Here is a 25,587-nt window from a genome sequence, read left to right as displayed (position 1 = left end):
ATTGAGTGTTTCTTGTTCACACTCAGAATTTCTGGAGCCTGACATTATCAGCATAATGTCTGACAGAGAGAGGAAAAGTCTCTTCAGAGCCTGCAGTACACGTGGAAAGAAAAGGCTCTACTCTGAGGATCCACATAGAGATTGTATATATTGCCTCTATCCTGAAAATTCTGCTGCTGAATGCAAGGTATGTTGTACCTTTTCCTCAAAAACTTTAAAGGATAGCGAGGGAAGACTGCTTGTATGGCTCCAAAAGCTTAAAGCAAGGAAGAACCCTGGCAGTGAGGAATCTTCCTGGTCTTCTAAGAAGTCCCAAAAGAGACAAAGATCGCCTCACTCTGGAAAGGGTTCAGGACAACCGTCAAAAACTTTTAAAAAGACCCGACATGGGTCTGGGGAAGGCCGCAGTCTATCAACATAACCTCATGCAAGGAAATCTACCTCAAAGTCTAAACACCAGCCTTCAACTTCAAAGGAGGTGTCTAAACCTTCTTCAGAGCCTTCCACAGCTCCACCAAAAGTTCTTACAACTTTCAGAAAGCCTTCTTCAGCCCCAGATGACAGGCCGTTGTCGACAACTCTACCGTCGACGAAGTCATCGTCGTCGACACTGTCATCGTCGAACATATACGGCGGCGGCATCAGCGACTACGGTTACCAGCCTCTCGACTGTTGCTTCCTGCTCATCGACGACGTCTACGGTAACTAAATCCAGACCATCGACGATGAAGATAAGGATGTCATTGATGTCATCAATGATTCCGACGACGACACCGAAGAGTCCGATGACGACAGCATTGTTGGCAACACCGTCGACGGAGACCAGAGGCGGACCCTCGCAGATGGATACGACTTCATCGACGACCTCGTCGACGGCACTGTCATTGAAACCGTCAACAAGGAGAAAAATTCAGGCCTTGACTGGAAAAGGGGATATAACTCCCCATGCCACATCTCCAAGTAGTGTCACACCTTTACTTCCGGCCCGTCTACTGGATGCGGATTCTGATGATGATGGGCCATTTGAGGCAGCCCATAGTCTTTCCCAGCTCCACGTTAAGTGTCAGGAAAATGAAGAGGTATATTACCAGCAGTATTATTCTCCTTAAAGAGACCAACCAGGTGTGCCAGAGGATATGGTCTGTATCCCAAGTTCCCTTATCTCTGATCTGCAGCTTAAGTTGTCAGACTACAAGAAAAGGTTTCCGTCTGCACCACAGTCAGAGAAAATCCCAGTGGAACCTCCACGTCGGTACCTGCCACCCCAGTACCACAACCTATGTTGTTGCTTAGATCGGCAAGGAGTAACCCGCAGACAACCTTCATGCAGATTACAGACTCCTTGGACGAGGAGAGAGAGGAAGGGGAGCTTCACTGCGCGTATTCTGATTGAGACAACTGTATATTGCCAACCCCTTCATCTACATTGCCTACTCCGGTGGACTCACCCCCAGGAGACATTGGGGGTTTCCATAATCTGCTTGAAAGAGCAGCAAAGAGATTTGCACTGCCTATGCCATCTAAGCAGATGGACTACTTTCTATACGATTTCAAGGAGCCCTTTCAAAAGAGTATATGCTCCATACCCATAGTAGGTAACACCTGGGAGTAAGTTCTAAAAGTAATCAAAAGCCCAGCTACTGTGACAGCGTGACGGGTTAGACAAAAAGTATAAGGCTCCAGAAGACGCTCCAACTTGTCTCATTGGTCACCCGAAGACAGATTCGGTCATAACCCAGGCAGCGCAGAGGCGTTCAAAAAATCCATCAATGCCAATTACAGCGCCCCCAGACAAGGAAGGTAGAAGGATGGACAACATTGGGAAGTATTTCTCCTCTATGTCAGGGCTTATAGTGAGAGCAGTGAACTCTTTGGCAATTTTGGGCAGATTCAACAGGCAACCATGGGCTGATATTGCTCTGTATCTGGACCACCTCACCGAAGATTAAAAATTGAAGAAAATCCTTTTGGAAGGGGAGCACACCTCTGCTGAGGTTATCGATTGCGCAATGGATATTGGTACCACTGCTTTTCGTCAGTTAGCAAGTGGGGCGGCGCTCCGATGGAAAGGCTGGCTTTAGGCAACTTCCTTTCGACCAGAAGTACAAAATAAAGTATTGGACCTCCTGTTTGATGGGGAGGCTATTTTCGGCGAACACGTGGATGAAGCCTTGCAAGCGATAAAAACTAATACAGACACCGCCAGATCATTGGGGACCCTACAATTCATAATGTTGCCTTTTCGAGCTTCCATGGGTCGAGGAATCCCATCATATAGAGGGAGTTTACAAAGCGTTTGTATCCCTCCTATGTGACTTAGCAGTTCCGATCGCAATATTCACAGACAGCCACCCTAGGCTTCCTATTCTAAGCTTCCTCCTAGGGGTAGAGCGCGTCAGAGCAAGGACGCTGTTCGACACCATTGACAGCTTTTAGGCTCCGGCTGCATCCCCACCACCAATTAACAGAATAGGGGAAAGAGTATCCCACTTTTTTCGGAAATGGCAAGAAATAACGTCGGACCAGTAGGTATTAAAGATAGTTTAATTTGGCCACACTTTGGAATTCATCCAAATCCCACCTTCACGCCGTCCACATAACTTCCTTCAAAAGCATCTAAAACAACTCCGGCTGGAGGTCGTGACCATGCTAAAGAAGGGGGCTATAGAGAGAGTCCCTTCTTCAGAAAAGAGCAGAGGTTTTTACTCCTGTTTCTTTCTAGTAAGCAAAAATTGGGAGAGATGGCATCCCATTCTCGATCTCAGGGACTTAAATACCTCAAACATCAAACCTTTTGCATGGTCACGTTGCAGGACATTTTCCTCTGCATGAATCACAGAAAATTTATGGCAACCTTGGATCTGCAGGAAGGTATACATTCATATCCCGATTTCACCTGCTCACAGAACATTTCTGCATTTCACAGTAGTTGCCAGCCATTTGCAGTTCAGAGTTCTTCCATTTGGCTTAAAATCTGACCCAGAATATTTACAAAGTGTCTAGCTCCGGTAGCAGCTTGGCTGAGAAGGAAAAAATATCAGATTTTTCCATAGTTAGACGATTGGCTAATAAAAGCACAGTTGTATCAAGAGTCTCACGGCTCAACGAAGGTTTGCATGGAATTATTTGACGAATTGGGTCTCACTCTGAATTGGAACAAGTCAAAGATCTTACCAACAAGAGTAACGACCTTTTTAGGGGCAATAATAGACACGATCAGGGAAAAGGCCTTCCCTTCAGTGGGGAGACAAAGCAAGCTCATATCTCTTACAGAGTTCAAAGAAGAAAGTCTTTCAGTACGCAACTACAAATTGCTTCTGGGGATGATGTCATCTTGCATTCAGCTAGTTCCTTTTTGTCGCCTGAGAATGCGCCCCTGCAAGAGGAGCTTGATCTCCAATGGATTCAAAAACAGGGCTCATTCAACTATTCCATCACAGTGACTCCTCGTATGATTGAAGCGCTCCACTGTTCAGATCAATTGAACATCGCAGTAGGTCTTTCTTTTCTGCCTCATCGACCCCTGTTGGTAATTACCACGGATGGCACGCTGGAAGGTTGGTGGGTGTACCTTCAAGATCTACAGGTCAGCGGAAGGTGGAGCAGCCCTTTTCAGAAATACCACATCAATTTCCTAGAGTTGAGAGCAGGTTTTCTGGCCCTGCAGGCTTTCCTCCCCAGAACAAAACACTCTGCGGTTCTCATAAGAATGGAAAATACGACAACGATGCATTACCTGAACAAGCAGGGAGGAACAAAGGGGGTTATTCTAACTTTGGAGGAGTGTTAATCCGTCCCAAAAGTGACGGTAAAGTGACGGATATACCACCAGCCGTATTACGAGTTCCATAGGATATAATGGACTCGTAATACGGCTGGTGGTAAATCCGTCACTTTTCCGTCATTTTTGGGACGGATTAACACCTCCTCCAAAGTTAGAATAACCCCCAAAGTCTCTTCTCCTATCTCGAGAATCTCAAAATATTTGGAATCGGGCTATTCGAAACGGGATCAGTTTACGAGAAGAACACCTGCCAGGAAGGCAGAACGAGACGGCAGACACCCTCAGCAGACTAACATCCTCCTGTCACGAATGGGAGCTGAACCAGGAGGTGCTCGACCAAATCTTCAAGAGGTGGGGAAAGCCCAACCTAGATCTCTTGGCAACTCCACAGAACACCAAATGCCGCTTTTATGCAAGTTGGGTGCACTATCCGGGCTCGTGGGGGGAATGCCTTTTCAATGGCATGGTACGGAATATTTGCCTACGCTTTTCCACCCATTCCCCTGATTTCAAGAGTGCTCACAAAAATCAAGACTGATCCTGATAGCTCCGTATTGGCCTCGCCAACATTGGTTTTCAGAGTTGCTCCTGTTCTCAGAGACAGACCGCAGTCCACTGACAGTCTCACCGCAGCTCCTGACAAGGAACGAGGTTCAAGTTTTGCCTCCGGACCCCAAATCACTAAAGTTATCAGCTTGGCTCTTGAACACAATGAGTTTGCCCATTTAAACATTCACCCCGAATGTAGGAAAATACTTTCAAAGGCCAGAGCGGATAGCACAAATAAATCATACTCTCTGAAATGGAAAATGTTTTGTTTATGGTGTCAGAAAGAACAGATTAATCCACTATTGTCGCCTGCAGAGCAGATATTGCCCTATCTCCTCCATCTAGCATCAACGGGGTTGGCTCATGCGTCCATCAGAGTGCACTTGGCGGCCATATCTCGTTTCAGACGTTCATCGACATCTTTATGGTCCTCTAGGTTGGTAGAACAGTTTCTAAAAGGACTCTTTCGAGTTTTTCCGCTAGTAAAACCTCCTCCACTCTCCTGGCAGCTCAACACGGTTCTATCTCAGCTTATGAGACATCCCTTTGAACCCATTCACAGAGCGGAATTGAAGTACTTATCATGGAAAGTAGCTCTTCTGGTGGCCCTTACGTCTACCAGACGCATCAGCGAAATCCAGGCTCTAACCATTCAAGAGCCTTTCCTTCAATTTAGGTATGATAGAGGGAAGCTCACCTTTTTGCTTTCTGGATCAACTTTTAGGGTACTAACTAGGGCTTCGAAAATCTGAGGTACTGGAGCTTCTCTCGGGAGGGTTCAGGAGGGTGGAGTTATCTGATTGGTTAATGCTGCAGTTTGGTCCTTTTTTACATAAGGACTTGGATACGATACTTAAGATTAGAGCTGTAGGTTATTGCTGTTATGTCTTTGGGAGCATGGTCTTTTTTAAGGTAGCGGGGACTCCCATCTCGACGACGGGGAATGATTTAAGCATTTGAATCTATGAAAGATTCCAATACTGGAGAACTATAGTTACAGGTAAGTAACTTATTTTCTTCCTCTTCTTCAGCCTGTTTAGGGCCTTCAGTGAGCTCTTGGTTAAATCCCTAGTACAGACAAGACACAACCTTGGATATATGTTAGGTTTTTCATGAACGTGGCAAAATGTGTCCATGAAAAAACTATCCGTGCTACTAATACATACATACATACTTTGCTCATGCTCAGTGCACCAATACCCTTAATCCTTCTTGGGATTCGTTTGATCTCATACTTTTTTTTTTTTGCTCAATCCTTGAGCTTGTGTTACATAGGGCACAAGGCTGAGGCTTTGCTCAGTGCACATTGTGCCATGCATCATTTGCATATGCTGATCCCCATAAACATTGCTTGTCATACGGCATACACTCAACATGTGCTGTATTGGTAGACTGATCCTCTGAAAATCTCCACCTACATCCATTGTGGGGTTGCACCGATCCCGCTGGAGATGTTGGATTTAATGTATAGAAGAAGAGTCAGTGGGTAACTAAAGGATTACACAAGTGGTGAAAGTAACACTTGAAACTACTAGGATATAAGCTGTATGCTGTAAGGTATGTACATGAGCACCATCGTAGTATTCCTTCTTATATTGCACATAGGGAGAATTGGGAGCACATACAAGCATATACACACCAGCAAAGTATATCAGGCAAGCGCTGCTGGGCTTCAGCTGAAATTACTCTGTTGTCTGACTGCTGGTTCCAAGTGTCACCAGTATAAAGAAAACAGTGTATTTTTGAGAAAAAGGATAGCCTACCACTGATAGCACCTCACAGCTGTCTGTTTTTGCTCCCCTCCTATGACAATCAAATACTTACTGACAATGTCCTCTTCTTCCAGAGCTCCCTTGCACTGAAGTCCCTCTTTTGTCACGTTATTGCCTCTTGTTACCAGCTCCCATCCTCCAGCAGCTTGTTTGCTTGTTCATTAGCAGTTCTGCATATATAAATCGTGCAGTCATGCCACTCCATGACAGTCTTGGAGTACTCAGTTAACAAACTGAGACTATACCTCTTTATAGCAGAGTAACAAGGGTCATAGTTTCATAAAATAGCATTAGGACTTTTGTGTCCTGATGGGGGTTGGGCTGCTTTATAATTCTTTTTCTTGTTGCCCTAAATGGTTAGCCTCCCAAGGGCCATGTGGTACAAGAAATGCCTCCTTTGTTTGCCATTAGGCGCTGCTTACCTTTTGCTAGTCGCTAGTGTGACCATCTCTGACAATTAAAGAGGAAATAAAGTGGGATAAAAAGGTGTTCATTCTGATATAGACTTCTAGCCACTGATTTCCCAACTTTTGAATACTTCTTAGACATCAGACTGGATCTGGAAACTTTTCAGCAGTACCTCTGCATGCTGGAAGGTGGCACCTTGTGGCACTGCACCGACTCCGTTCCTGCTCTGGAAATGACATGTGGGGCCTATATTGACGTGACTCCTACACTCTGATGTTAGGTCCTTTCTTTCCACTCCACCAGACGCTGATCCTGAGCTCCCTCTCATTTCTCTGAGACTCTTAAATGTCAAAATCTCACAAATATTCTACACTGTGCAAGGAGTGCCACCCCTTAAAATCACTGGTTTCAAGCCTATAAGGACTGTTGCAAACTCATGTCTGTCTCCGGTCAGTGCTACTTTGGAGGTCGACATAAATGCAGCAGACCATGTCCAAGGACTTGAGGTGTAGGAATCTGTAATCTTTCATTAGAATCAACAGACTAGAGAGCAAATGTGCACTATTTAGATCATCTTGCGACGGTGGCAAAAACAAAATTTTGCATGAAGTTGATCCGACTAAACCTCCATCAGGAGAACCTTGTACAGTGAAAGACAGCTTTCTGATCAACCTTTTTTATGTTCTATTTTGAGTGGCTGGTTAATTTGTGTTGTTACAAGTTCTAATTGGGTTGCTGGATTGGATTAAGATCTACAAGTTGTGATTAATGGGAAAAAAAGAATTTGGATTCTGGCCCACTTTTGATAGACATCTGCAACTAATGAAAGATAGGAGCCATCATTTTTGGTAGGGGAAGGCAGTAATAAGGGTTACAGGTTCTATGTTGTGGATGCCTCCTCTCTTTAGATGCTCCAGTGCTTCCTATGGAGGAGTCAGGTGCCACCCGAGTGTGTGAAAATATTCCCATTAAACTGGATGCTGCATCTGAGTATTAAGAGTAAGATTTTGCGCTCTACAGTGATCAATGAGCATGCACATTTAGTCAGAGAACATCTTACTTTATTTCAGATCTTGTAATATTCCATTACACATGGCTGATGGAGAAACCTATATTTAAAGGTCTTTCCATGAACATCCATCCTGTTCCCACTGCCTCCCCTTCTATATACCCTCACGTCACCTCTAGGAATTCTACAGAAGATGCAAAAGCTTCTTCTTCTGGGAGTCAGTGAGTTGATGCTAGATTAAGGGAACTACCTGGACTCTACTGCATGCACTTCATTGTGCCCCAATTAACCTGGGGCATAAAGATTATCCTAAACCTGTGCCTTCAAAACATGTTTCACAGTGTAACTCAGGCACATATTCTGGAGGTGTTGCTCTGGAGGAATTGACTGGCATCTATGGTTCTCCAAGATGCATAATTTTGCAATCTTCTCTGTAAAAAAAACATTGGACGTACCTCAGATTTGCCTTTAGATATCATCATTGTGAGAGTGTATGGTAAATTGTTAATATCACACATGCCTTGCCCCAGCCTGTGAGTGATTGTACATAGACAGCGCTCACCCAGTCACTAGGTGTCAATAGAGGTGGATATTGCTCCAGAGTCCCTTACTTGAGTTGTTTTCAAGCTATGAACTCCATCTGGCAGAATGTGCTCTATGAAGATTTCATCTGCAGGATCTAGGTTGAACTCTCACTGGACTTCAGACATTGACAGAAAGGGTCACTCAGGTTTAACCTGTGATTCTCACTGGCACAGCCTGAGCACCTTGACTCTACATTGACCAGAAGCGTTGTAGTGATAATAGGCTTCTGTGTCTAAGAAATTTTTATTCATATCTCTTAAAACAAGAACTAATAGCAGCACAAGCAAACTGCTGGTTCTCGATCCAGGGTTGCTGAGTGTTGGCTCAGAAAGGTTCTCAAAGGGGGGCATTTTTTTGAAGCCTTGTTGGTCTTCCTCTGCAGTTAAAAGGGAAAGACTTGTGCAGTGTGTGAAATGAGTGATCCTCTGAGATTTGGAGATTATAGCATGGATCCTGGACTTTTATGGATCGGTTGGTTCCTACAGCTGGTGCAAATCCGCCTCTGGAACACAAATTTGAATTTTTCCTAACTGGATCATTCATCTGTGGAAGGAGGGGGCGGAAGTTATACTCTGAAAGATGCCCTCAATGCCATGCATTGTAATTTCTGGTTCAAAACTCATGCCTTTTTTCTAGTGAAAGGTTTCTTGACGGAAGAATGCAATTCTAAGAATAATGTTACCTCTCAAAACTAACAGAACAAATGCTAAAGCAAGGGTATTTGCAGAAATTAGTTTGTTACTTTTGAGGAGTGCAGGTACACATGTTGGTCTGTACTACAGTTTAATCTTTCTTGCCAGAGGGAACAATGTTTTTTTGTGAGGCAGTAAGCTCAAGGAGAATGAATTATATCTGCTGCACATCACAGAGGGCCAGTGTAGCTGGTGCACAATGAAACGCAACTATTAGGTTCTTGGCGGAACAGTAGCTGTGGACTGCACTCTTCATGGGAGTTAGTTTTTCTAGACTCCGCTGAGATCATCATTTGATCCTCCTATCCAAACAGTGAACTGTTGGGAGGGTGTGAGATTACAGTCATCCCGGTAAGTGGCAAACACAGACTTGCACTCTTATGCCACTGGCTTCTCAAGATGCAGCTGTTTGCCAAATAAGGGAGATAAATGGATAAGAATAAGCTTTAAAAAGCTAGACTGCCACTTGTCAAAATAACCAGTTTGTGTCCTTGAAAACATTACACTGAAACATTGCAGGAGCCTGGCCATCTTTTTAATATGTCTGAGCATATTGTGGTTTGAAGTATTCAGCAGAAAAGGTGGAAAGCCAAGTAAACGATTGATTAATTTATTTGTGTTTTTATTGAACAAGGGCCAAACCAAATCCGGTTTGACACACTGTACATTCATTTTGACTAAAGAGGGCTGCTTGTATGCAGTACTTGGTAATTTACTTTATTACATTAAGGCCCTCATTACAACCCTGGCGGTCGGTGATAAAGTGGCGGTAATACCGCCAACAGGCCGGCGGTAAAAATTTTGTAATCATGACCACAGTGGAAACCCGGCAACACAGACAGCCACCTTAACGCTCCGACCACCACAGCAGTAGCAACAAACACCGTGGCGGTAACCGCCAACAGCCAGGCGGAAGACAATGTACCGTCCACTGCATTACAACATGCCTATCCGCCAGCTTTTCCGGGGTGGTACCAAAGCCATCAAAAGCACGGCGGAAACACTACTCTGAAGGGAAACGACTAACCTCTCGACTCTCAAGGAAGAACCAGGACGCCATGGAGCCCGAACTGCAGATCTTCCCCATGCTGGTGTACCTTATCATACACTAGGAACATGAACGCCGACAAAGGCGACCACGGTGAGTACTGCACCTAGCACACAGGGGAGGGGGGAGGAAAAAGAGAGCCCCACTGGGGCTGCTGCTGCTGGCAGTGGTGCTGCTGGCGGCGGTGCAGGTGGCGGTGCAGGCAGTGGTGGTGTTATCCTCCAGGCCTTCATCTGCAGTCTCGGACAGCTGAAGTGACAAAGCAAAAACAACAAGTGATGGACGGAATGCTGAACATTGTCAAACACTCACCCCCAGTCACAGATCTGGGTTTAATCCATCGTTCTTTTGCTCACCATGCCACCCCAGTTTGGACCCAGCCATATGCAAATCAGTCTTGACCCTGTTCCTCATGGGAACAGTCCAGCCCGAACTGCCAAGCCAGGTCCTCACTGGACCGGAAACAAGCATCCTGGGACCGGTTTCGGGGTTTCACCCCTCATCAGCCAGGCTAGCTTGAATCCAGTGGCATGGGAAGCACGGGACCCACGTCTGGGCATACCCTTCCCACTTAGGGCGACAAAGCAAAAACAACAAGTGATGGACGGAATGCTGAACATTGTCAAACACTCACCCCCAGTCACAGATCTGGGTTTAATCCATCGTTCTTTTGCTCACCATGCCACCCCAGTTTGGACCCAGCCATATGCAAATCAGTCTTGACCCTGTTCCTCATGGGAACAGTCCAGCCCGAACTGCCAAGCCAGGTCCTCACTGGACCGGAAACAAGCATCCTGGGACCGGTTTCGGGGTTTCACCCCTCATCAGCCAGGCTAGCTTGAATCCAGTGGCATGGGAAGCACGGGACCCACGTCTGGGCATACCCTTCCCACTTAGGGCGACAAAGCAAAAACAACAAGTGATGGACGGAATGCTGAACATTGTCAAACACTCACCCCCAGTCACAGATCTGGGTTTAATCCATCGTTCTTTTGCTCACCATGCCACCCCAGTTTGGACCCAGCCATATGCAAATCAGTCTTGACCCTGTTCCTCATGGGAACAGTCCAGCCCGAACTGCCAAGCCAGGTCCTCACTGGACCGGAAACAAGCATCCTGGGACCGGTTTCGGGGTTTCACCCCTCATCAGCCAGGCTAGCTTGAATCCAGTGGCATGGGAAGCACGGGACCCACGTCTGGGCATACCCTTCCCACTTAGGGCGACAAAGCAAAAACAACAAGTGATGGACGGAATGCTGAACATTGTCAAACACTCACCCCCAGTCACAGATCTGGGTTTAATCCATCGTTCTTTTGCTCACCATGCCACCCCAGTTTGGACCCAGCCATATGCAAATCAGTCTTGACCCTGTTCCTCATGGGAACAGTCCAGCCCGAACTGCCAAGCCAGGTCCTCACTGGACCGGAAACAAGCATCCTGGGACCGGTTTCGGGGTTTCACCCCTCATCAGTCAGGCTAGCTTGAATCCAGTGGCATGGGAAGCATGAAGTGCCATGACTGGTGTACTGTGCCCTTCCTGCCCTTGGCAGACGGTGGTGCCTCCTTGCTTCTGCCAGCTGGAGTCTTTGACTTGCCCTTGCTGGCTGGTTCTACCTCCTTCCCCTTGCTGGCTGCTGTCCCCTTCTTGCCCTTGCCAGGTGGCGGACCCTTCTTGGCCTTGGCAGGTGTTGCTGGCACAGTGGCTGGGCAGATGGGTGCCTAAAAAGTTTTTTAGGGACACTGGGGCGGGAAGAGGGTGAAGGTTTGGGAGTGGAGGAAGAGGGAGTGGTTGTAGGAGGTGTCAGTCTGCTGTGCTTAGGTGCAGGTGCATGGGCTGGATGCTGTTGTGAGGTGGATGGCTGTTGGGGGTGTGTGTGTGTGTGTGTGTGCGTTTGTGTACTTTGGGAGGAGGGGGTCACAGACACAATGGGAGAGGACATAGGGGATGTGTGCATGGATGTGGGGGTGGTGACTGCCAGTGAGGGGCGTGTAGTGATAGGCGTGCTGGTGATGGAGGCAGTGGATGAGAATGTAGTGCATGCAGGTGTGAGTGGAGACGCTACTGGGAAGGGGGTGGATGACTAGGAGGAGGGGGGACGCAGTGGATGTTGGTGTGTCTGCATGGGGATGTGCATGTGTGTTTGCCTGTGAGATGAAGTGTGGTGCTTGTGTTTGCCTGAACCACTTCTGTGTGTTGATTTGGGTGATTGCTGGTCTGAAGGTGTGCTTGGGATAGGCTGGGGTTGAGGGGATTGGGACTGAGTAGAGGAAGTTGGAGGGGGGAGGCTGGAGACGGGGACAATGGCTGCCATCAGTGCGGAAGCCAGAGCCTGGAATGCTCTCTGTTGGGCCACCATGCCAGAGTGAATGCCGTCCAGGGATGCATTTGTTTGTTGCAAATGCCCTGCTACAACCTGGATGGCATTCAGTATGGTTGACTGACCAACAGAGAGGGATCTCAGGAGGTCAATAGCCTCTTCACTGAGGGCAGCAGGGCTGACTGGGGCAGGGCCTGAGGTGTCTGGGGCAAAGGAGATGCCCACACTCCTGGGTGAGCGGGCACGGGAAACACGCTGAAGGGCTGCTGGGAGGGTGGTGCTGGTGTGGCGGCTGTACCTGTTGTTGGGGTGGGCACAGAGGTGTCTGCCACTGCCAGGGAGCTTCCATCGGAGGAGGAGTCGCTGTCGGTAGTATCACCTCCTGTCTCCGTCGTGGTGCTCCCCTCGCCCTCCGGCCCACTGGTGCCCTCACCGTTGGTGGATTCAGCCTCCAGGCCCATGTGGGATGCAGCTCCCTCCGTCGCCGGTGCCTCTGCTCCTCTGTCAGATGATGCTAATGCACACAAGGACAGGGTGACAAAAAGGGGGGGGAGAGACAGAGGATAAACTTGGTCAATGCCAGCAACAACACTACCGTTGGCGTACACAACACACAGGGAACAGCCCTATGCACTGGGCCATGCACTACCAGTTACAATGCTAGTCACCAGCCCATGGGATACAATGCCTAATGCCATTAGCTGCACACCTGAAACCCACAGGACCCTGCCCAGTAGTAGATGCCCACTAATACTATTGTGGTTAGAGTGCATCTGATCTTGCCCATCATTGAACATATCCTGCCATGTTCGCCCTGGCCTAGGGGCACCCACAGCCAACATCCCCCACCCAGGTAAAACCTTACCGCTTGCAAAGTCATGATTCTTAATCTGTACTCACCCCCTTGTGGCTGCTGCGATGCCTTCAAGCGCTCATCCAACTCCGGATAGGCCACCACCAGGATGTGGAACATCAGGGGGGGTCAGGGTACGACTGGCACCCCTTCCTCGTTGGGAGGCCAGCCCCAGCTGGGCCTCTGCCGTCTTCCTTGCCCAGCGGTGAAGGTCCTGTCACCGTTTGCAGCAGTGGGTGCTCTGCCTGTCAAAGACCCCCAGGGTCCGTACCCCCTTGGCGATGGCACGCCAAATACCCTTTTTCTGGTGGGTGCTGACCTGCTGGAAAAATACAGCAGAAAAGGGATTAGTCATACCGTCCGGACTGTCATACTCCTGGCCCACTATTTCTCTCCCATCCCCTTACGCACATACATTCCCCACCATATATGCAGCACTCTGCCCAGGACCCCTCAGCCCCCCCCTACACAGGGCTTACACACACACAGCAATCCATACATTCATGGCCCAAGCATCATGCTCACAGTGTACTCACCCGTTTGTCTGGAAGACCATAGAGTAAAGTGTACTGGGGTAGGACCCCATCCACCAGTCCCTCCAACTCCCCTAAAGTGATGGCAAGGTCCTTTACCCAGACACTCGAGCTATTGTCGCTTCCAGACAGAGGTCACAGCAGTACTTGCAGTGTAGGTCCTCTCCTGTTGAAGGTCAGGTAGCAAGTGAGTAAACAGATAGACAATGGCGGTCACGTCCGCGGCGATTCATACCGTCACCGCCTGTGTACATCGCCATTGGCTCCTGGAACCCATAGGGCCCAATGATAACCAATGCGATGTTGCGCGGCGGTCATTGACTGCCGACCGCAACAGCACACAACGCCAGCGGAATTACCTAATTTCCACTTGTCTCTCCTCACAGGTCAGGCAGCCGCCATTTCAGGTGGGCACAGGCCAGGGCACCTAACTGCGTCACAGCAGACATTGGCACATCAACTGACTCTCTAGTTCACATACTGTTTCTGTAAAGGAAGAAATGCATATTTATTTTAACATATGTGTGAATCTGAACCTCTGCTCACTGTTTTTCACCCTAGAGTTCAACCGCTGAGGATGAATAGGAGATGGAGACATCCCCCTGTGTACTGACCCCTGGTGGACCTGGCGACAATGGAGGACAGGCACATTATCCTGACCTACAGACTTAATAGGGCCACAATCCAAGAACTGTGTGTCCAATTGGAGCCAGGCCTGATTTCAGCTATCCGCCACCCCACAGGTATCCCCCATCTAGTGCAGGTCCTGTCAGTGCTCCATTTCCTGGCAAGTGGTTCCTTCCAAGCGACAGTGGCCATGACATCAGGGATGTCTCAGCCAATGTTCTCAAACATGCTGACCAAAGTGTTGTCTGCCCTGCTGAAACACATGCGCATCTACATCGTATTCCCCCAGGTGGAGGATTTGGCCACAGTGAAGGCTGACTTTTATGCCCTGGGACATATCCCTAACATCATTGGTGCCATTGATGGTACACATATTGCATGATGGCTTTATCTGGAGGAATAGCAGCATTCCATATGTGATGTCTCAACTCCAGAGGCACCGGGTGTGGCTAATAGGTGAGCCCATGGTCCCCACCCAGTTGATGTAGGTATATGGGTGTGGGTTTGGCCCTAAGGGTGAGTATGTGGCTAACAGGTATCCCTCGAATATTTGCAGGTAACTCTGGTTAGCCCAACCTCTCGTGGCTACTGACCCCAGTGAGGAATGCCAGGACAAGGGCAGAGGAATGTTACAAAGAGGCACATGGGTGAACAAGGAGGATAATTGAGAGAACCTTTGGCCTCCTGAAAGCCAGATTCCGGTGCCTCTATCTGACAGGTGGATCCCTGTACTACTCACCCAAGAAGGTGTGCCAGATCATTATTGCATGTTGCACAACCTGGCCTTGAGAGGCCAGGTGTCTTTTCTGCAGGCGGATGAACCTGGAGATGGTCGTGTGGCAGCGGTGGAGCCTGTGGACAGTGACGAAGAGGAGGCAGAGGAAGAAGATGTGGACAACAGAAGTACACTCATTCAACAGTACTTCCAGTGACACACAGGTAAGACACTGTAACTTCACCTTCCATTGCAGTATTGTGTTTGACATTGAACATGACAGCCTGATTTCCCTATTTCTATGGCCACTTACTGTACCCTTTGGCATCTCTATTTTCAGATCTCTGTGCCCCACTCTGGCTCTTGGTCTGTTTACTGCTGCCCACTACAGGTCATACCTATGTTAATATTACAGTACATTTGAATTGCAATGTTTACAGTTTGTGAAACTAATACATTTGTCATAGAATTCACAGACTCCATACTTGAATTTGTTCAAAGGGTGTTTATTTATGTGCTAATAGGTGGTCGGGGTATTGCAATGGGCTGGGTTGCTGATGGAGGAAAGTCCAGGGTAGAGTCCATTCTATTTGTATCACAGGTGCATTGTCCGAAGGGGCATAGGAAGTGGAGCAATGGCAGTTCAAGGTGGACACGGTGACAGAGTGAGACAGAAGGGTGACAATCAGGAGAGTCCTATTTCCTGGCGGGGGTCTTGGCAATGTTCTCTGGCTTCTGCCTGGATTGCAGGGACCTTTTGCGGGGTGGGTCTCCTTCTGCAGGGGGTTGGGTGCTGGTGGCCTTTTGGTCTTGTGGCGGGACCTCCTGTCCATTAGCGCCGGCAGAGGTGGAGGGCTGTTCTTCGGTTTGGCTAATGTCAGGGGGCTGTTGGTGTGCCACTGCCTCCCTCATGGTGACCAGGGTGGTGTGGATGTCTTTCAGGTCCTCCCTGATCCCCAGGTACTGTCCCTCCCGCAGCCGCTGGGTCTCCTACAACTTGGACAGTATCTGGCCCATGGTGTCCTGGGAATGATGGTATGCTCCCAGGATGTTGGTGAGTGCCTCCTGGAGAGTCAGTTCCCTGGGCCTGTCCTCCCCATGTCGCACAGCAGTCCTTCCAGCTTCCCTGTTGTCCTGTGCCTCTGTCCCCTGAACCGTGTGCCCGCTGCCACTGACCCCAGGTCCCTAATCGTCCTGTGTTTGTGGGGTTGCCTGGGTTCCCTGTAGTGGTGGACACACTACTGATTGACGTGTCCTAGGGACAGAGGTATGGGCCCGCTGGGTGGGTGCTGTGGTAGTGTTTCCTGAAGGGGGAGGCTCTGTGGTGGTTTGGGACTGTGGCTGTGTCACTGACTGTCCAGAGGTCCCTGGTGGGCCAGGTTGGTCATCGTGATCCAGGCGTGCAGAGCTGCTGTCATCACTGTGGGCCTCTTCAGGGGGGGACTGGATGTGGCTGGCACCTCCTCTCCGGTGACGTTGAGTGGTGGTCCTGTGGGGATGTAAATGCAATGTTATTGTATCTGCGTGTGCCATCTTATGCATGGATATGTTTACCTCTATGGTTGTTAGTAGCAAGGCAGCTGTGGCTTGTGTGAGTTGTGCTTAGTTTGGCAAAGTGATTGCCACTAGTGTGCATGCTGTGGTGATGGGTGTCCATGCAGGTCTGTGATGGGGGTCCATGCATGTGTGTTGCATGCATGGCATGGTATTGGGATGGGTGGGTTGTGATGGTGGGGTATATGTGAGGTGGTGGGGTGATGGGGATGAGGGTAGGGGTTGTTGTTTGTGCTGGCATGCAGGTAGGGTGGGGGATAAAGTAGTAAAGATTTGAATTACCAGAGTCCAGTCCTCCTGCTACTCCTGCAAGGCCCTCAGGATGCATAATCGACAAGATTTGCTCCTCCCATGTTGTTAGTTGTGGGGCAGGAGGTGGGGGCCCACCACCAGTCCTCTGTACAGCTACCTGGTGTCTTGCTACCAGGGAGCGCACCTTTCCCCGTAGGTCGTCCCACCTCTTCCTGATGTCATCCCTTATTCTTAGGTGCTGTCCCACTGAGTTGACCCTGTCCACGACTCTCCGCCATAGCTCCATCTTCCTAGCAATGGACATCTGCTGCACCTGTGATCCGAATAGCTGTGGCTCTACCCGGATGATTTCCTCCATCATGACCCTTAGCTCCTCCTCTGAGAACCTGGGGTGTCTTTGTGGTGCCATGGGTGTAGTGTGAGTGGTATATGTTGAGGTGTGTGCTGTGAGGTGTGTGGATGGTGTATGGGTGATGGTGTTATGTGGCTCGGATTCAGTGGGTGCTCCTGGCTTGTCTCTCTCTCTCTCTGTTGGCAATATTTTTTTTCGTTGTAAGGAGTTGTGGGTAATGTGTGTGTGTGTGTTTTATATTGGATTGGGTGTGTGGGTGTGGTGTGTGTATGTGTGTCAGATGTGTTTAAGTTGAATTGTCCATTGTGGTTTAGTTTTGTTAGTGTGTGTGTATTTTTAGTGCGGCAGTCTGTACCGCCCGCCAATGGTTTACCGCGGTTGAATGTCCACCGCAGTGATTTGTGGGTCATGATGCTGTGGGCGTATTTCTGTTGGCGTAACGGTATGGGTTTTGCTACTGCCAGTTTATCACTGACCGTTGGTCTAGCTGACTTGTGTGGATGTTTGTATAGTGGCGGATTTCTCTGTGTGGGTCATAATACCCGTAGCAGTATACCGCTGCGGTCACGGCACGTTGGCGCCCGTCAGCACAGCGGTAAGCGGCATTTACCACCAATGTTGTAATGAGGGCCTAAGTGTCAGTCCCTCAGGGTCTGTGAGTGGAAGTCCTCTGATAGAACACCACTCAGAAATCAGGTGTACTTTTACTGACAATATCCAGGAAAATGTGCTGCTAGAACATTCAAAAAGTGCAGTTCCAACCTCGTTCCCAGGCTCTGTACTTTGTTACGCAGGGCTGTGATTTGAAGTTGGTGGAATTTTGCAGTAGGTTTATCATTTGTTTCTCCCACTCTCCTTTTTCATAAGGATCAATACAGGTACAGGATTTAAATTAAAGCCTTTTATTAGATATAACTCTGTAGGCACCCTCCATAGTTTTTAGGTCTTTAGGGATTATTTTTCCAGTTTAATCTGGGCTTTTGATACCAGCTTTCGTCACATGAACCTTATCATGGCCCAATGTATTCTTTGCCTCCCCTTTTCTGAGAGTGTGGTTACTTTACCTTCACTCTTTGATTATGGTACTGGTGGAAACATAAACGTTTTTACGCCCTTTCAGTATCCATATTGAATGGCTGTATCTGCCTCCACCTAAAATTGTAAGGCAAAAAGGTAGCATTATCACAGCATTCTACTCATAGTCTATTCACTACCGTTCTGATATTAATTCCTCTTTTGTAGCAGATGAGACTCCTGTCCCTCCTTGCTTCTTTTTCCTTATGGCATTGGTGGAATATCTTTGAGATCTGGAGCTTCTTCTCTACTTGTCTTTTGGACTGCACAGTCTACCCATTATCTGCTCTCCGCCATTGCATTAAAGTCACTCCAGCTTATTTCCAAAGACTTCTGAGTGGCTTAACTTCAGAAATTGACTATTCATTTTCCCCGTGACCGCTGACTCCTTTTATCTTCACCTATCAATGAGAGCAGAAACCAATGAACTGTTTCTCTATTTGGTCCCTGCAACTTTAGTCCAGTTGGTCTCCTTCAACACCGACTCCATTCCCTCACAAAGTGAGATGAGGAACTGGTGGTTGAGCCAGCAACATTCTTAGAAAATATTTTGATGGTAGATTATTTTTTTAAAAGCAGACACCAAGCTTAAGGTCCAAGTAGTCTTCTAAGGAGGCGTGTCACGATTCACCCTGGGCTTACCGTCGGTACTGGAGAGGGATGGTGAGCGGCCCCGGTTCCTGCAAGTCCTGCTCTGACCGAGGTAGGGGTGACCCCTTCCGGTAGCCACGGTGCTGTTGACAATAATAAGCCACCACAGTCCGTCCCCTCCAGAAAGAGTCCCAGAGGAAAAACCCCAAGGGGGAAAAAACCTCCAACAGGAACTCCCTGAAACAGAAGGAGGACACGAGGATTAGAACTCAAGATCCTGGAAATCTGGAAGACTGAAGACTTAAGACAGAACAAGAACGACTGGCGTCCCAAACGAAGACCAGCCGGAGCGTGACCACCACCGTTGAAGTGTTGCAACGCAATGAGAAGAAGAAATGATTCCCCTTATATACCCCTAGACAGGAAGTGATAAACAGGAAGTAGTAACACCACCATCTTGGCTTGGGAAGGAGCTATAGCTAGAGATAGAAATATACCCTTGTACAAGAGGAACAGATGCATGCAGGGAAGAAGGGAAGTGCCTGGCATGCTGGGAAGGAGAAGGCATGCCTTAAAACCATGCATGAGGAAGAAGAAGGCCCTGAAGGCGTGTGGCAGGTAAGTAAATGCTAGGGGGGAGGGCCCAAACACCCCACAACAATGTCCGCGTTGCGCGCCGTTCGCGGCGAGGACTGTGACCCAATTCTGGGCCTCCGCCCTCGCTGCGTCCTCACAACAGCGCGCGGCCGGATAAAAGGGCCGCCGCGGGCGCCGCTACCCTTGTCACGGGCCGCGGCTTTCCCCGCGGCCAGGCCGGGAGACATCGTGGCTCCTCCCACGGTTCGGCCGGGAGGTGCCGCAGTGCCCGCAGCGAATAGTAGGTACCCCCCCCCGAGACCCCAGGTTTGTGAGGGAAAAGACGGAAAAAACTACGGATCAAAAGAGGGGCATGCACCGAAGGTGCGTCTTCCCAGGAGCATTCACTCACAGGGTAGCCCTTCCAATGAATGAGGTATTGGAGACGACCACGGAAGACCCGAGAGTCACAGACTTCCTGGAACTCGTATTCAGGCACATTATCAATCAATTGAGGAGGAGGACAGGTGAATTGTCTGCGAAAAGGATCAGGGATGTAGGGTTTGAGTTGTGATACATGGAATACAGGATGTATTTTCCAAGTCAGCGGCAAGCGAAGACGAACAGACACAGGATTGACTTCTGAAGAATCAGGAATGGGCCATAATATTGAGGTTTAAATTTATTTTGGGTTAGTCGGAGTGGTAAGAATTTAGAGGAAAGCGAGACCTTATTGTGTATCTGATAACGCGGGGCCTCACAACGTTTCTTATCAGCCATTCTTTTCATGAGTGTTTTAGTGGCTAAAAGATTTGAATGTATGACACGTTGGATACCCCGTAGTTGCCGGACATATGAGGTAATGGCAGGAAGATTAGAGGTTTCTTTCAGAGGAATAGGAAAGGCCTTTGGATGGAATCCATAAGAACAATAGAAAGGGGAGACTTTTGAAGCACTGTGTACTGAATTGTTGTATGAGAATTCTGCAAGTGGTAGGTACGTAGACCAATTGCTCTGCGTAGCATTACAAAAACTACGTAAATATTGTTCAAGGCCTTGATTCAGCCGTTCTGTCTGTCCATTCGTTTGGGGATGGAAACCTGATGATAAGGCCACCTCTATTCTTGGTGTCTAACAAAATTGTCTCCAAAATCGGGGGATGTATTGGGGACCCCGATCTGAGATAATGACTTGTGGCAGGCCATGAAGCTGAAAGATCTCCTGAATAAAGATTTGACTTAGTTCCTTAGCCGTAGGTAGTTTCTTTAATGCCGTGAAATGTGCCATTTTTGTGAAGGAATCAATTGTTACCATTATTACCCGATTTCCAACCGAAGGGGGCAAAGAGCACATAAAATCAGTGGAGATAGTGTGCCATGGACCTGGTGGAACAGGTAACGGACGGAGTACTCCTACTGGTATATTGCGAGGTGTCTTGGCTTGTGCACAGATGAGACAAGAAGTCACATAGTCCTCAGTATCTGCTTCGATTGTGGGCCACCAAAAAGGGCAAAGCAGGAGCTCTTGGTAGCCTTCATTCCGCGATGACCTGCGATGGGAGAATCGTGGCACATACGTAGGTCTTCTGTTTGGACTATCTTAGTAGGTAGAAACAAGGCCTTTTTGTAATAATAGTATTCCTGGTCTTTATGAAGCTGCGGTCGTAATTTGTTCATTTCAGTTATTTCAAGGTTGGAATATTCAGTCTTAACCTTGTCTAAGAATGTCTGTACTAGGACAATGATCTTATGATTTTCAAATAGGTTTTGTACAGGAGAATCGCTACACTCAGGGTAGCGACAGGATAGGGCATCTGCCAAAATATTCTGAGAACCAGGGATATACGTGATGTAAAAATCATATTGACTAAATAAAAAAGCCCATCGAGCCTGCCGACTATTTTGGCACTGAAAGTTTCTCAAACACTGTAAATTCCGGTGATCTGTCCGTGCCTCAAAAGGTTATTTCGATCCCATAAGAAAGTGTCTCCATTCCGTGCAAGCTGTCTTCAAGGCGAGTAGTTCTCGTTCTAACACCGGAAAGTTACTTTCGGAGTCGGATAGTATGTGTGAGAGATAGAATACAGGGTGCTGTAGCCCATCATCATCTTGTTTTTGTAGCAAGGCAGCCCCGATTGCTCTTTCTGAGGCGTCCGTGACGACGATGAACTATTTGGTGGTGTCTGGATGCCGTAGAATGGGAGCTTGAATGAAGGCCTTCTTTAACTCTTGAAAGGCGAATTCGGCGTCTTGGGTCCAACAAAAACCCTTCCTTAGATTGTCTTTCTTAAGGGTTTGTGTAATATAACTGGTTCTCTGGGCAAAGTCAGCTATAAACTGTCGATAAAAATTGGCTAATCCCAAAAAACACTGAGTTTCCTTGATGGAAGAGGGGGATGGCCAATCCAGAATGGCTTGAATCTTGTCTGAATCCATGGCAACACCTACTTGGTTAATGCAATACCCCAAGTATTTTACCTCAGTTTGGTCGAATTCGCATTTTTCAGGTTTGCAAAATAGATGATGTTGTCTAAGCCTTTCCAATACTTGGAGTACATGTTTAGTGTGTTGTTCTGGGTGAACAGAGAATATTAGAATGTCATCCAGATAGACGACCACTGTCTGGTGTAGATGATCAGAAAAAATAGCGTCCATGAATCTTTGAAAGATTGAGGGAGCATTGGTAAGTCCAAAAGGCATCACCCGATATTCAAAATGGCCGAAAGGTGTTCTGAAGGCGGTCTTCCATTCATCACCTTCCTTTATCCTTAAAAGATGGTATGCTCCTCTAAGATCTAACTTGGTGAATTTCTTAGCCCCTCTGACGGCTTCTAAGATGTCTTTAATAAGAGGCAGAGGGTAACGATCCTTAGTAGTAATCTTATTTAATCCTCGAAAGTCTATGCAAGGACGTAAGTCTTTTGTCTTTTTTGGCACGAAAAAGAGAGGAGCCCCTGCAGGTGAAGAGGAAGGGGCAATCAAACCACTTTGTACATTTTCCTCTAGATATTCCTTGAGGATCTTTTTCTCAGGCTCGGTTAGAGAATACATTCGCCCAAAAGGAACCACGGCATCTGATTACAAGGGAATGGCGCAATCGTATTCTCTATGGGGTGACAGTTCTGGCCTTTCTGGTTTCTGGAATACATCGGCATATTCTAGATAATGTCTGGGTACTCCTTGTAGGACACTGATGGAACATCCCACCTTAGGTGGTGTTAGTAAGACACTCTTCGGGGACCAATAGGTTCCTGCTAAATAACAATGCTGTTGGCAAAAGTGGGAGGAAAGAGAAATGGTCTGGTTTCCCAATTAATGTAGGGATTATGCTGAGTTAGCCATGGAATCCCCAGAATCATTACGTGATGCGGTGAGGATATTAAGTCGAAGGAAATATTTTCTTGAGGTTTCCCGAACTGCAGACATAAGGTAGGAGTAGTATGCCGGACAGGTCCCGAGGCTAGGAGTGAACCATCCACCATGTGGACTTGCTCTGGTACTTCCTTGGGTATTTGCAGAATCTGTTTTTCCATGGCCCAGGTTTCTTCTAAATAGATACCACTGGCTCCACAATCCAGCAAGGCCAGTGCTCTTTCTTCACGGCCATCTGTTAAGTGTAATGTGACGGGTAAGAGGAAAAGAGCAGTTATTTCTTCCCTAGAGGAACATATGGCAGGTATCTCGGAATATCCCGTCCTCACCCTTCTCACGGAGGATGGGAGCTGGCGTTTCCCAAGGGCTTGGCTGGATGGACGGGACAGGTACGAAGTAGATGACCAGCAGCACCACAGTAAAGGCAAAATCCCTTTCTTCGCCTGTTTTCCTGCTCACTAGTTGATAATGGCCCTCGTGCCATGTCAATTTGCATAGGCTCTTCATCCGTAGTACCTTTAGGTTCAGAGCGAGTCTCCTCGGAGCGATGAGGAAGGACTCGGGAGGTCATCGAGTGTGATGGTATACGACTCTTTTTCTTCTCCACCCTTCGCTCATTTAGACGGTATTCTATCGCAAGGGTCAGATCCATTAAACCCTTGAGGTTATCCACTCTGGCGGAGTGCACTAGTTCATATTTGATGTCATCCCTAAGACCCCTGCGAAACAGGGTCACCAAAGTACGCTCCACCCAAGAAGTTTCAGCTGCCAACTGTCTGAATCGTGTGATGTATTGTAGAACGTCCTGACTTCCTTGTTGAATATCGCATAGAGCTTCTTCTGCTGAAGACTCAAGTCCAGGACGTTCAAACATTTGTTTAAAGGCAGCAACAAAGTTTGAATAATTAGACAGGCTGGGATCATTGCCTGTCACCAAAGGGGTTGCCCAGACCAAGGCTGGGCCAGATAGAGCGCTGATCAAATATCCAACCTTAGTCTTGTCTTGCATGAACTGTGAAGGACGGAATGCGAAATAGACTGTCAAGGCATCTAGAAACTCTCGCAATTTGTTAGGATCCCCAGAGAAGCGAGGTGTGGTTGCAGAGACAGTAGGAACATCAGTGGCTCCAGAGGCTAAGGCTTGTCGGAAAGCCGTATTTTCGGTTCGTAGCTGTTGGAGTTCTTGGGCCTGTTGTTGGATAGTCAGGAGCAAGGTTTGACTTGTTGGTTCCATACTCATCACGGGATTCTCCATGGTTCCGGTCAGTGACTGAAGTTTTGGTCGTTGCAATCTGACACGATTCACCCTGGGCTTACTGTCGGTACTGGAGAGGAATGGTGAGCGGCCCCGGTTCCTGCAAGTCCTGCTCTGACCGAGGTAGGGGCGACCCCTTCCGGTAGCCACGGTGCTGTTGACAATAATAAGCCACCGCAGTCCGTGCCCTCCAGAAGGAGTCCCAGAGGAAAAACCCAAAGGGGGAAAAAAAACCTCCAACAGGAACTCCCTGAAACAGAAGGAGGACACGAGGATTAGAACTCAGGATCCTGGAAATCTGGAAGACTGAAGACAGAACAAGAACGACTGGCGTCCCAAACGAAGACCAGCCGGAGCGTGACCAACACTGTTGAAGTGTTGCAACGCAATGAGAAGAAGAAATGATTCCCCTTATATACCCCTAGACAGGAAGTGATAAACAGGAAGTAGTAACACCACCATCTTGGCTTGGGAAGGAGCTATAGCTAGAGATAGAAAATATACCCTTGTACAAGAGGAACAGATGCATGCAGGGAAGAAGGGAAGTGCACGGCATGCTGGGAAGGAGAAGGCATGCCTTAAAACCATGCATGAGGAAGAAGAAGGCCCTGAAGGCGTGTGGCAGGTAAGTAAATGCTAGGGGGGAGGGCCCAAACACACCACAACAATGTCTGCGTCGCGTGCCGAGGACTGTGACCCAATTCTGGGCCTCCGGCCTCGCCGCATCCTCACAACAGCGCGTGGCCGGAGAAAAGGGCCGCCGCGACCCTTGACACGGGCCGCGGCTTCCGCCGCGACCCGGCCGGGAGACGCCGCGGCTCCTCCTGCGGTTCGGCCGGGAGGTGCGCAGCGGCCTGCGGCGCAACAAGGCGTGCCCTGTTGTATCAATCCTACTAATGACCTTAAACAAGACTGTTTTAGCAACATTTTCATTTAAAAGCCTTTTCTAATTTTAACATCTGTTATTTCAACATTTCATGTATTCCCATCTATGTTGCCCTAAATGTCCTGGGGCTCATGAGTTCCTGTAGGAATGTTTTCCAACCCATTTACCCTAATCCTATTGACTCATAGGTCCCATGGGTCCCTGCCCATTTGGTTCCTGGTGATTTGGATTCCAGTACGTTGCTGATCCTATCTTCGATATACTCCACTAACTGCAGCCATGGGACACAGAAACTGTGAGCCGTGTGCGCAGCCCACTGACTGTAACTATGCATGCAGGAGATCCAAGTAATGTACAGCTTTCAGTTTTCAGGTGTGTAGATATAAGACATGAGCAATTTGTAGCTTAGGGTCAGCAGCCTTGGAATGGCTGCGATTGGCACTGTGCAGCCCACTCATTTTAGCCACGGTGACAAATTGCATCAGTAGCCAGTCACACATCATCTACAGCTACAATGAGGTATAAAAAGTTGCACACACTAGCCACGGTAACAGATGTTATGAGAAGCATATTACACACTGACTGTAGCCTTGGAGCACAAGTTGATAAGTTGTAAGTTCGCCAATGACCGCTGCTGTGGAGTGGAGCAGCTGCAGTAATCATGGATGTACTGGGAAACATGCAACACCCTTATTACAGCTGTCTGTGTATAGTGCAGCTCCCTGACCATTGTCATGGGGCATAACTCCTACGTAGTATACAACTCATTAATTAAGTTTCTT

The 25,587-nt window shown here is 48.1% G+C and overlaps 1 protein-coding gene across 5 annotated transcripts in view; it reads left to right on the top strand.

Moving 5' to 3' along the window:
* TTLL5 (tubulin tyrosine ligase like 5) overlaps positions 1-25,587 on the top strand; it is an 899,574-nt gene that overhangs the window by 437,975 nt on the left and 436,012 nt on the right. The window lies entirely within an intron of this gene.

Source organism: Pleurodeles waltl, chromosome 9, assembly GCF_031143425.1.
Source record: "Pleurodeles waltl isolate 20211129_DDA chromosome 9, aPleWal1.hap1.20221129, whole genome shotgun sequence".
NCBI lineage: Eukaryota > Metazoa > Chordata > Amphibia > Caudata > Salamandridae > Pleurodeles > Pleurodeles waltl.
This window is presented reverse-complemented; position numbering and strand designations above follow the sequence as displayed.